This window comes from Sciurus vulgaris, assembly GCF_902686455.1.
Source record: "Sciurus vulgaris genome assembly, chromosome: 7".
NCBI lineage: Eukaryota > Metazoa > Chordata > Mammalia > Rodentia > Sciuridae > Sciurus > Sciurus vulgaris.
Window position 1 is genome coordinate 128,918,700 of NC_136467.1, and position 10,962 is coordinate 128,929,661.

The following is a 10,962-nucleotide window of genomic DNA, read 5'->3' on the forward strand; positions in this document are numbered from 1 at the left end:
AATGTAAGTAAAGATGTCCAAAAACAGACAGGTATCTTAATAGTGCAGTTAGTTTGTAATGTGGTTACATTACAATAATTTTTGTTCTACACCATTTCACAATCCAATCATTTCTGATCATGCTTATTTCATATTCAATCTATGACAGATTTTATCCTAAATAAGAACTTGGGTCAAGATATAATTCTAAATTCTCTATGTGCATATAACATCCTGCATAATGTCAAGCTTGAATTAAGAATAGGGGAAACATATCTAAGACATGTACATCAGCACCCATGCTTTCTTTGAAATCTTAAAACTGAATCTATCACCTCAATATCTCACTACCTCATTTAAGGCATTGAATGCCTTTTTTATTAACATTCCCAGTTAATATCATACCATAACAATGAAGGACTAACAATATCCTGAAATATGGACACTAAACTTGCCTTTATCATAAGTTTTGGAGGTAGTTCCCAAATGATTTGTTAGGTGAAAATCTCATTGGAGTGATAGAAAAACTAAACACGATTAGCTGGAATTTTTATTTTATTTTTGCATACTTATGGACAAGGACAGTATCTAGTCAAAACACAACATTTATATTATAGCTCTGTGTAATTTTATGATATGTTAAAGGGTGAATTTGAGCATTTAATAAAACAGAACGTGAAAATTATGCTTTGTAACCCTAAAAATATAATCTGATATCCTTAGAACAAAGAAAGGGGCATAAGTATTTGAAGATTTTGTCACTGGGTAGTGTCTTAACTCCCCATCTGAGCACTCCCCATCTTACAGAACAGTGTGGATTTCATGGAACAGAACCCACCACTAAGGAAAAGAACAATGTAAATTAAAATATTCATTATCTCATTTAGCTTTCTCAATATTCTGCCTTAATCATTAATCATATAATAAATTTTATTATATGTATGATTTTGGGCTAAGAAACAATATATGTATACACTAGAAATGGGAAATAACTGGTAAATCTATATAAGTCTCTAAGCCAAAACTGAAATACTGATATTCCCCCTGACAGCTGTTATGTGTAATTCAAAAATTAAATTATATCAGTTGATCACTGAAAATTGTCCAAACTCTTATACTAAAACACTTTATAGTGGAAAATTCCCACATATGAATATATTAACTAATGCCAGATATGGCATGGTTCAATCTGTCATGTTCTCTCTGATTCAAAAAACACAATTGTCTCCTGTGGTTTATCTATGAAATAAGTTTCTGAGCAATAATTTACAGTCAACTCATCTCTCATAGAGAAACCCCTTCCCTCACCCATGCTGGATGTGTGGCTACAGAAAAAGCTATCATGAGGCTAAGAAGAAATTCAGTAACACAGTGATTATCATCCATGCTGAAGGTAAATGCTATTAATTTCTACTATTGTGAAAGGAACGTTGGTCATTTGTTTGCAGACCACAAGTTTTTTCCTAACAAACTTATAGTCCATCTTCACTATAAGGATTGTCAATACTTAATCTTGCTTTTACATTTTTTATAAATTTCCTTTTTCTTTTTTGCCACTTCCTCACTATAGGGGAAGCAAATGAAGAGAATGGCACTCATTAATGAAAGCCACCCAGAAGAATTCATCCTATTAGAATTTGCTGAGAATTTTTGGCTAAAGCTTCCTCTATGTTTTATTCTTCTCATAACATACCCCTTGGTTTTGATAGGAAACATCACTATCATTTTGGTGTCCATGTTAGACCTCCATCTTCTTCACAGACCCAAGTATTTTTTCCTCACCAACCTCTCCTTTCTGGGCATATGCTATACCACAAGCTTTGTGCCACAGATGTTGTTTCACTTAGAAACTTCCAACAAGATAATCAGCTATGTGGGATGTGTAGTTTAGTTGTTTGGACAAGGATGGTATCAGCACGATGAAAAACACAGAATGTATTCTCCTGGCTCTCATGTCTTTTGACCACTGTGACCATCTGCAGACCTCTGCACTACACCCTCATCATGAATCAGCATGTGTGTATCCTATTAGTGACTATTATGTGGTTGAGTGGAATTTGTTACACCATTGTTGAAGACACTCTTACGTTACAGTTGCCACTCTGTGGCATCAATGAACAGGATCAATTCTTTTGTGAGATTCCAGTTCTGGTAAAGACTGCCTGTGGAGAAAAGGAGGTTAATGAGTTTGTACTCTCTGCATGTGCATTTTTTTTTATTGTAAACAAATGGGATACATGTTGCCTCTCTGTTTGTACATGGCGCAAAGGCATACCATTTGTGTAATCATAAATCCACATACAGTAATGTTGTTTGATTCATTCTGTTATTTTTCCCCTTCCCCCCACCCCTCCCACCCCTCTTTACCCTCTATACAGTACTTTCTTCCTCCATACTTGCCCCCCTCCCTAACCCTAACTCTAACCCTAACACTAACCCTTCCCTCCCCCCCATTATGTGTCATCCTCCACTTATTAGCGATATCATTCGTCCCTTGTCTTTTTGAGATTGGCTTATCTCACTTAGCATGATATTCTCCAATTTCATCCATTTGCCTGCAAATGCCATAATTTTGTCATTCTTTATGGCTGAGTAATATTCCATTGTATATATATACCACAGTTTCTTTATCCACTCGTCAATTGAAAGGCATCTAGGTTGGTTCCATAGTCTGGCTATTGTGAATTGAGCAGCTATGAACATTGATGTGGCTGTATCTCTGTAGTATGCTGATTTTAGATCCTTTGGGTATAGGCCAAGGAGTGGGATAGCTGGGTCAAATGGAGGGTCCATTCCAAGTTTTCTAAGGAATCTCCACACTGCTTTCCAGAGTGGCTGCACTAATTTGCAGCCCCACCAGCAATGTATGAGTGTACCTTTCTCCCCACATCCTCGCCAACACCTGTTGTTGCTCGTATTCTTGATAATCGCCATTCTAATTGGGGTGAGATGGAATCTTAGGGTGGTTTTGATTTGCATTTCTCTTATTACTAGAGATGTTGAACATTTTTTCATATGTTTATTGATTGCTTGTACATCTTCTTCTGTGAAGTGTCTGTTCATTTCCTTAGCCCATTTGTCGACTGGATTATTTGTATTCTTGGTGTAGAGTTTTTTGAGTTCTTTATAGATTCTGGAGATTAGTGCTCTATCTGAAGTATGATTGGCAAAGATATTCTCCCACTCTGTAGGTTCTTTCTTCACATTACTGATAGTTTCTATTGCTGAGAGAAAGCTTTTTAGTTTGAATCTATCCCAGTTATTGATTCGTGCTTGTATTTCTTGTGCTATGGGAGTCCTGTTGAGGAAGTCTGGTCCTAGGCCGACATGTTGAAGATCGGGACCTACTTTTTCTTCTATAATCTGCAGAGTCTCTGGTCTGATTCCAAGGTCCTTAATCCATTTTGAGTTGAGTTTTGTGCAGGGTGAGAGATATGGGTTTAGTTTCATTCTGTTGCATATGGAATTCCAATTCTCCCAGCACCATTTGTTGAAGAGGCTATCTTTTCTCCATTGCATATTTTTGGCGCCTTTGTCTAGTATTAGAAAGTTGTATTTATTTGGGTTTGTGTCCATGTCCTCTATTCTGTACCATTGATCTACCTTTCTATTTTGGTACCAGTACCATGCCATCTTTGTTACTATTGCTTTGTAATAAAGTTGAAGTTCGGGTATTGCGATACCCCCTGCTTCATTTTTCCTGCAATGGTATTGGGATACCCCCTGCTTCACTCTTCTTGCGAAGGATTGCTTTAGCTATTCTGGGTTTCTTATTCTTCCAGATGAATTTCATAATTTCTTGCTCTATTTCTGTAAGGTACATCATTGGGATTTTAATTGGGATTGCATTGAATATGTATAGCACTTTTGGTAGTATGGCCATTTTGACAATATTAATTCGGCCTATCCAAGAACATGGGAGATCTTTCTATCTTCTAAGGTTTTCTTCAGTTTCTTTCTTTAGTGTTCTGTAGTTCTCATTGTAGAGGTCTTTTACCTCTTTTGTGAGATTGATTCCCAAGTATTTTATTTTTTTCGATGCTATGGTGAATGGGGTAGTTTTCATAATTTCTCTTTCTGAGGATTCCTCACTTATGTATAAAAATGCATTGGATTTATAAGCATTGATCTTGTAACCTGCCACTTTACTGAATTCACTTATGAGTTCTAACAGTTTTCTGGTGGAATTTCCTGGTTCCTCTAAGTATATAATCATATCATCCGCAAATAGGGATACTTTGAGTTCTTCTTTTCCTATTCGTATTCCTTTAATTTCCTTGGTCTGTCTAATTGCTCTGGCTAGAGTCTCAAGAACGATATTGAATAGGAGTGGTGAAAGAGGGCATCCCTGTCTTGTTCCAGTTTTAGGGGGAATGCTTTCAGTTTTTCACCATTTAGAATGATATTAGCCATGGGCTTAGCATAGATGGCCTTTACAATGTTAAGGAATGTTCCCACTATCCCTATTTTTTCTAGTGTTTTGAGCATGAAGGGGTGTTGTATTTTATCAAATGCTTTTTCTGCATCTATTGAAATAATCATGTGGTTCTTGACTTTAAGTCTATTGATATGGTGAATTACATTTATTGATTTCCGGATGTTGAACCAACCTTGCATCCCTGGGATAAAACCCACTTGATCGTGGTGCACTATCTTTTTAATATATTTTTGTATGCGATTTGCTAAAATTTTATTGAGAATTTTTGCGTCAATGTTCATTAATGATATCGGTCTGAAATTTTCTTTCCTCAATTTATCTTTGTCTGGCTTGGGTATCAGGGTAATATTGGTTTCATAGAATGAGTTTGGGAGGGTACCCTCCTCTTCTATTTCATGGAATACTTTGAGAAGTATTGGAGTGAGCTCTTCTTTAAAGATTTTGTAGAACTCGGCTGAGAACCCATCTGGTCCTGGACTTTTCTTTGTTGGTAGGCTTTTGATGACCTCTTCTACTTCATTACTTGAAATTGTTCTATTTAAATTTTGTATGTCCTCCTCGTTCAATTTAGGCAATTCATATGTCTCTAGAAACCTGTTGATGTCTTCGAAATTTTCTATTTGGTTAGAATATAGATTTTCAAAATAGCTTCTAATTATGTTTTGTATTTCAATCGTGTCTGTTGTGATATTTCCTTGTTCATTCCGAATTTTGGTGATTTGGGTTTTCTCTCGTCTTCTCTTTGTTAGAGTGGCTAAGGGTTTATCAATTTTGTTTATTTTTTCAAAGAACCAACTATTTATTTTGTCAATTTTTTGTATAGTTTCTTTTGTTTCAATTTCGTTGATTTCAGCTCTGAGTTTAACTATTTCCTGTCTTCTACTACTTTTGGTGTTGGTCTGTTCTTCTTTTTCTAGGGCTTTGAGCTGTAGTGTTAGGTTGTTTATTTGTTGATTTTTACTTCTTTTATTGAATGCGCTCCATGAAATAAATTTTCCTCTAAGTACTGCTTTCATAGTGTCCCAAAGATTTTGATATGATGTTTCTTTGTTCTCATTTACCTCTAAGAATTTTTTAATTTCCTTCCTAATATCTTCTGTTATCCATTCATCATGTAATAGCATATTGTTTAATCTCCAGGTGTTGGAGTAGCTTCTGCTTTTTACTCTTTCATTTATTTCTAACTTCAAACCATTATGATCTGATAGAATACAAGGTAGTGTCTCTATCTTCTTGTATTTGCTTAAATTAGCTTTGTGGCATAATATATGGTCTATTTTAGAGAAGGATCCATGTGCTGCTGAGAAGAAAGTGTATTCGCTCTTGGTTGGATGGTATATTCTATAAATGTCCGTTAAGTCTAAATTATTGATTGTGTTATTGAGATCTATGGTTTCTTTGTTCAATTTTTGTCTGGAAGATCTGTCCAGTGGTGAGAGAGGCATGTTAAAATCACCTAGTATTATTGTGTTATGGTCTATTTGGTTTCTGAAATTGAGAAGGATTTGTTTGACATACTGAGCCACTGTTTGGGGCATAGTTGTTTATGATTGTTATGTCTTGCTGATTTATGGTTCCCTTAAGCAGTATGTAATGTCCTTCTTTATCCCTTTTGACTAGTTTTGACTTGAAGTCCACCTTATCTGAAATGAGGATGGATACCCCAGCTTTTTTGCTGAGTCCATGTGCATGATATGTTTTCCCCCATCCTTTCACCTTTAGTCTATGTGTATCTCTTTCTACGAGGTGAGTCTCTTGCAGGCAACATATTGTTGGATCTTTCTTTTTGATCCAATCTGCCAGTCTATGTCTTTTGATTGATGAGTTCAGGCCATTAATATTCAGGGTTATTATTGAGATATGATTAGTATTCCCGGTCATTTGGTTCATTTTATTTATTTATTTATTTATTTTGAGACGACTTGGTTCTTCCTTTATTTGACAATTCCTTTAGGATGGTTCCTCCCATTGCTGATTTGTTTCTTTGTTTTTCATCTCTTCCTCGTGGAATATTTTGCTGAGAATGTTCTGTAATGCTGGCTTTCTTTTTGTAAATTCTTTTAGCTTTTGTTTATCATGGAAGGATTTTATTTCATCATCAAATTTGAAGGTAAGTTTTGCTGGGTATAAGATTCTTGGTTGGCATCCATTTTCTTTCAGGGCTTGAAAAATGTTGTTCCAGGCCCTTCTAGCTTTTAGGGTCTGGATTGAAAAATCTGCTGATATCCGTATTGGTTTCCCTCTGAATGTAATTTGATTCCTCTCTCTTGCGGCCTTTAAAATTCTGTCTTTATTTTGTATGTTGGGCATTTTCATTATAATGTGCTTTGGTGTGGGTCTGTTGCAATTTTGTATATTTGGAGTCCTATAAGCCTCTTGTACTTGATCTTCCATTTCATTCTTCAGATTTGGGAAATTTTCTGATAGTATTTCATTGAATAGATTGTTCATTCCTTTGGTCTGTTTCTCTAAGCCTTCCTAAATTCCAATAATTCTTAAATTTGGCCTCTTCATGATATCCCATAGTTCTTGGAGATTCTGTTCATGATTTCTTACCATCTTCTCTGTTTGCTCAACTTTGTTTTCAAGGTTAAATATTTTATCTTCAATGTCTGATGTTCTGTCTTCCAGGTGTTCTATTCTATTGGTTATGCTTTCTATGGAGTTCTTAATTTGGTTTATTGTTTCCTTCATTTCAAGGATTTCTGTTTGGTTTTTTTTTCAATATCTCTAACTCTTTATTGAAGTGATCTTTTGCTTCCTGTATTTGCTCTTTTAACTGTCAATTGGTGCGATCATTCAGTGCCTGCATTTGCTCTTGCATCTCGTCATTTGCTTCCCTGAGCATTTTAATTATGTACATTCTGAACTCCCTTTCTGTCATTTCTTCTGCCATGCTGTCGTTGGGTTTCATTGATGTAACATCTAGATTTGTTTGCAGCATTTTCTTTCCTTGTTTTCTCATATTGTTCAGGTATCAGTTGACCGCTGTGATATTGCAGATTTCCTCTATTGTCTTATAATATCCCTGAAGATTTCTATTATATCCCCTCTTAGTCTTCAGTAGTAGAAATCTTGGAGGAAGTTGATAATGCAGTGCTCCACAAGGGAGGTGACTCCCTAGGGGTGGTGGCCTTTTGGTGGGGTATATTCCCTGCTAGTGGGCAGAGGTACCTTCACTTGCTGATGAATGGTCATCCAGAAGGGAAGTAGGTTGTGGGCTGATGCAAGACCAGTTTGGGCCTGTGTCTCTGATTTTACGGTCCTTTTGGGAGAACCTCACCCCACAGGGAGGAGTCACCCGGTGGGGAGGTCTCGCTGGTCGGTTTTCCTCCCAGAGGTTCCGTTCAATTCACAACTACCGCCTGGGCTGGGCAGCCTTCTTCTGCAATGTTCCCAGGGACCCAGACCTACCTCCTGGGCCTGGAAGCCTCACCCTTCGCAAACAAATCTCCTTAGGCTGCCTCTCCTCAGAGAAGCTGCCTGCAGTCCTGGAGCCTTCGCTCCGCCCCTCAGTTTGTCTGTGGGGCCCTTCCACCAAGAAGCCGTCTAGGACCCTGCTCTGCACTTTTCGCCTGGCTATGCGGCCCCTCCTCTGAGCAGCCACCTGGAGCCCCTTACAATCGCTCCGAGTCCCAGTGACCCGGCACACGCCTTTTCCTCCGGCAGCCACCTGTTGTTCCATGTGGTCGCTCTAAGACCAAGTGACCCACCACGCACCACTTTCTCCACCAGGCAGTCACCCAGAGATCTGGTGCGTCACGAGACCCAAGAACTCACTGTGCACCTTCTTGTCCCGACTGCCTCCCGTAGCCCTGGTGCAGTCACTTCGAGCCCAAGCACCCCGCCGTGCTCCTCCTCCTTCTCCAGACAACCCCCCTATGTTCAGGAGGGGATGCTCTGGGACCAAACCACTCACCACGCTGTTCCACCGGATAGCCGCCCAGAGCCCTGGCGCAGCTGCTCCAATTCCAAGTGACGTGCCGAGCCCGTATTTCTCCTTCTCCTCTGGGCAGCCCCCTGTGTTCAGGGGTGGTCACTTTCAGTCCAAACAGCTCACCAAGCACCTTCTCCTTTGGGCAGCCTCCCAGAGCGCGGGTGGGTTGCGCCGAGTCCAAGCGCTGTGGTGAACAGCCACCTCTTCAGTGCTCCCAGCTGTCTACGATCACTGCTCCGGCGGGGGGAGGGGCGCCTCGCCGGCAGTTCTACTTTGCAAAGATCCCTGCTTTCGGGGCTACCGCCCCGTCCAGGACTCCTGCCCCGTCCGGGACGCCTGCCCAGTGGGAGACTCTCGCCCGGCTGCTTTGAGTTGGTCCCAAGGCTCTCTATATCTCCTCTTCTTGAGTCCTGAGTCCTGGAGCAACACGAAACGCAGCCACCCTCTAGTCCGCCATCTTGAATCCCCTCTGCATGTGCATTTTTGTAGTAGCTATTCCTTGTGCTTAATTCTTACCTCTCATGCTGGTATTGGACATGCCATATTTAAGATTAAATCTTCTGAAGGAAGGAAAAAGGCCTTTGGGACATATTCCTCTCATCTCCTGTAGTTTTCTTATTTTTATGGCCGAGCATTGCCATGTACCTTCATCCCTCTTCCATCTCATGGGACAAATCCAAGTTCATGACTCTCTTCTATGCAGTGGTGACTCCTACACTCAACCCCTTCATCTACACCCTGAGGAATAAGGATGTGAAGGGGGCACTAGACAACTGGTGAGGAGCATTTTTAGTTACAAGTGATAGTTTGTACATATGGCACAAAATTTTTTAATAATTATTGTTGATTTATAGGAATATCTTTAATAACTCATTCTCATAATCCAATATCATATTACATGTTCTTGCCAAACATGCTCATAATTCTCTTAAACAGTCTTCAAAATTATTTCAACAAGAATGATAATCAGCTAATAAGCATCTGTATCTGAATATTCCAGTCCAGAGTTACTTACATTGTTCCCTTAAACTGGCTCTTGGCTAGGTTCTTAGGTAAAGAAAGGGACCTTCGGGGACAAGGTGGTTTACTATCCCCATTTGCTTTAGGAATGAAAGAGTAGGGCAAATGGACTAGGAAATTTCCAAAACTTAAGTAGTCACAAAATTAGGAATGTTGTATGAAAAGAAAAAATCCAGGATTCTGTAGTTCTTTAGGGATGAATTCATATGCTGAGAGTTCAAAATGCTCACAGTAAGAAAAAGAATGGATCTTTCTTCTGGTAACAGCAAGATCTAAATAAATCACTAGAAGAAAAATTGCATCTTATGAATGCAAATGAATTGAAACTGTAATAGTTTCCTTACGAATAACAGATTAACTACTACTGGTCTAGCTCTCAATATCTTTGTACTTCTGTAGATTTATGGAAAAAAATTAGTAACTCTAAATATCACCTGAGTACTCATATGGTGATGCCCAATTGTCAGAAAAAACTTCTCAATTTTGTGCAAGCACACATGCACTTAGTGAAATAAAAATCCTTTGATGTCAAATAATATCTTATTAAAGTATCATTTGTCTTAGTCATATAATACACTAAAATACAGTAATTTTACTATCAGGAAAATAATAGAGAAATATTTTTGTCACAATCACAAGTGGAGAGACTGGTAACTGTTTTAATGACTACTTTCTTAAATTATTCTCTTTCCTGGGAATGTGATTGCTCTCTCCTTGACCTGTAGAGATTACTCATTACTGAAGTGTGAATGTCATTCTGAATCTGAAAATTCAGGACTTTTAAATTTACATACACAATCTAAGGATAGAGAATATTGAGAGAAATGATGGGGAGAACCCACAGAGCTGTTTTACTTAGACTAGACTGTTCCACTTCTCCAGGGTATATGTATATACCAGCATAAAGGATTTCTTAGTTAATTTTATAGAAATTCTGTTGAAAGAAAACAGAAGGTGAAAGTATGCTGTACCTTTGATATAAAGTATAAGCACTCTTGAGATTATTTTTTCAAGGAAAATGATCAAATACTTTTCTCATTGTTCCAAATGAGGATTTGAGAAGAAAGAAATGAAAAATAGTAAATCCTGTTAACAACAAAAATATAAGCATTGAAAAGTAAAGTAAATATTAATGAGAATTTAAAAATTAATACATACATTTAGAAAATTTGTACAGTTAGAATAAGATGTTTTAGAACTATATTGCCCCACAGTTGCTTAGGAAAATAACTGCAAGTTATTAGGAGTGCGTCCTATTCAAAGAGGAGTGATTAAAATAAATGCACACCAGGATTCTGATTCAACAAATGTCTTTATAATAATATGTTCAATATCTTTCCAAATTGTTACAACCAGGATAGGGCTTGTGGTTTAATTGGAGAATTATTAGATATGGTGAAATAAGAAAATATATATCAGATTTTGTTGGAAGAAAATATTCTAGATAGAAACATAGATAACTATGGTCCTAATCTTGTCTGAGAAATAAATACTTTACTGCCACATTAGTATCAAAATAACATTTTATTTTGGAAAAATGTTAAAATTTTCATCTTAACAGATAAATGTATATAAGACACATAAACAC

The 10,962-nt window shown here is 37.8% G+C and overlaps 1 pseudogene across 1 annotated transcript; it reads left to right on the forward strand.

The window, feature by feature from the left end:
• The first annotated feature begins 1,567 nt into the window (after positions 1-1,567).
• Positions 1,568-9,157, forward strand: LOC306666988 (olfactory receptor 2B11-like; annotated as a pseudogene). The gene is made up of 2 exons: positions 1,568-2,169; positions 8,804-9,157. The product of its transcript is annotated as an olfactory receptor 2B11-like (transcript).
• Positions 9,158-10,962: the final 1,805 nt, after the last annotated feature.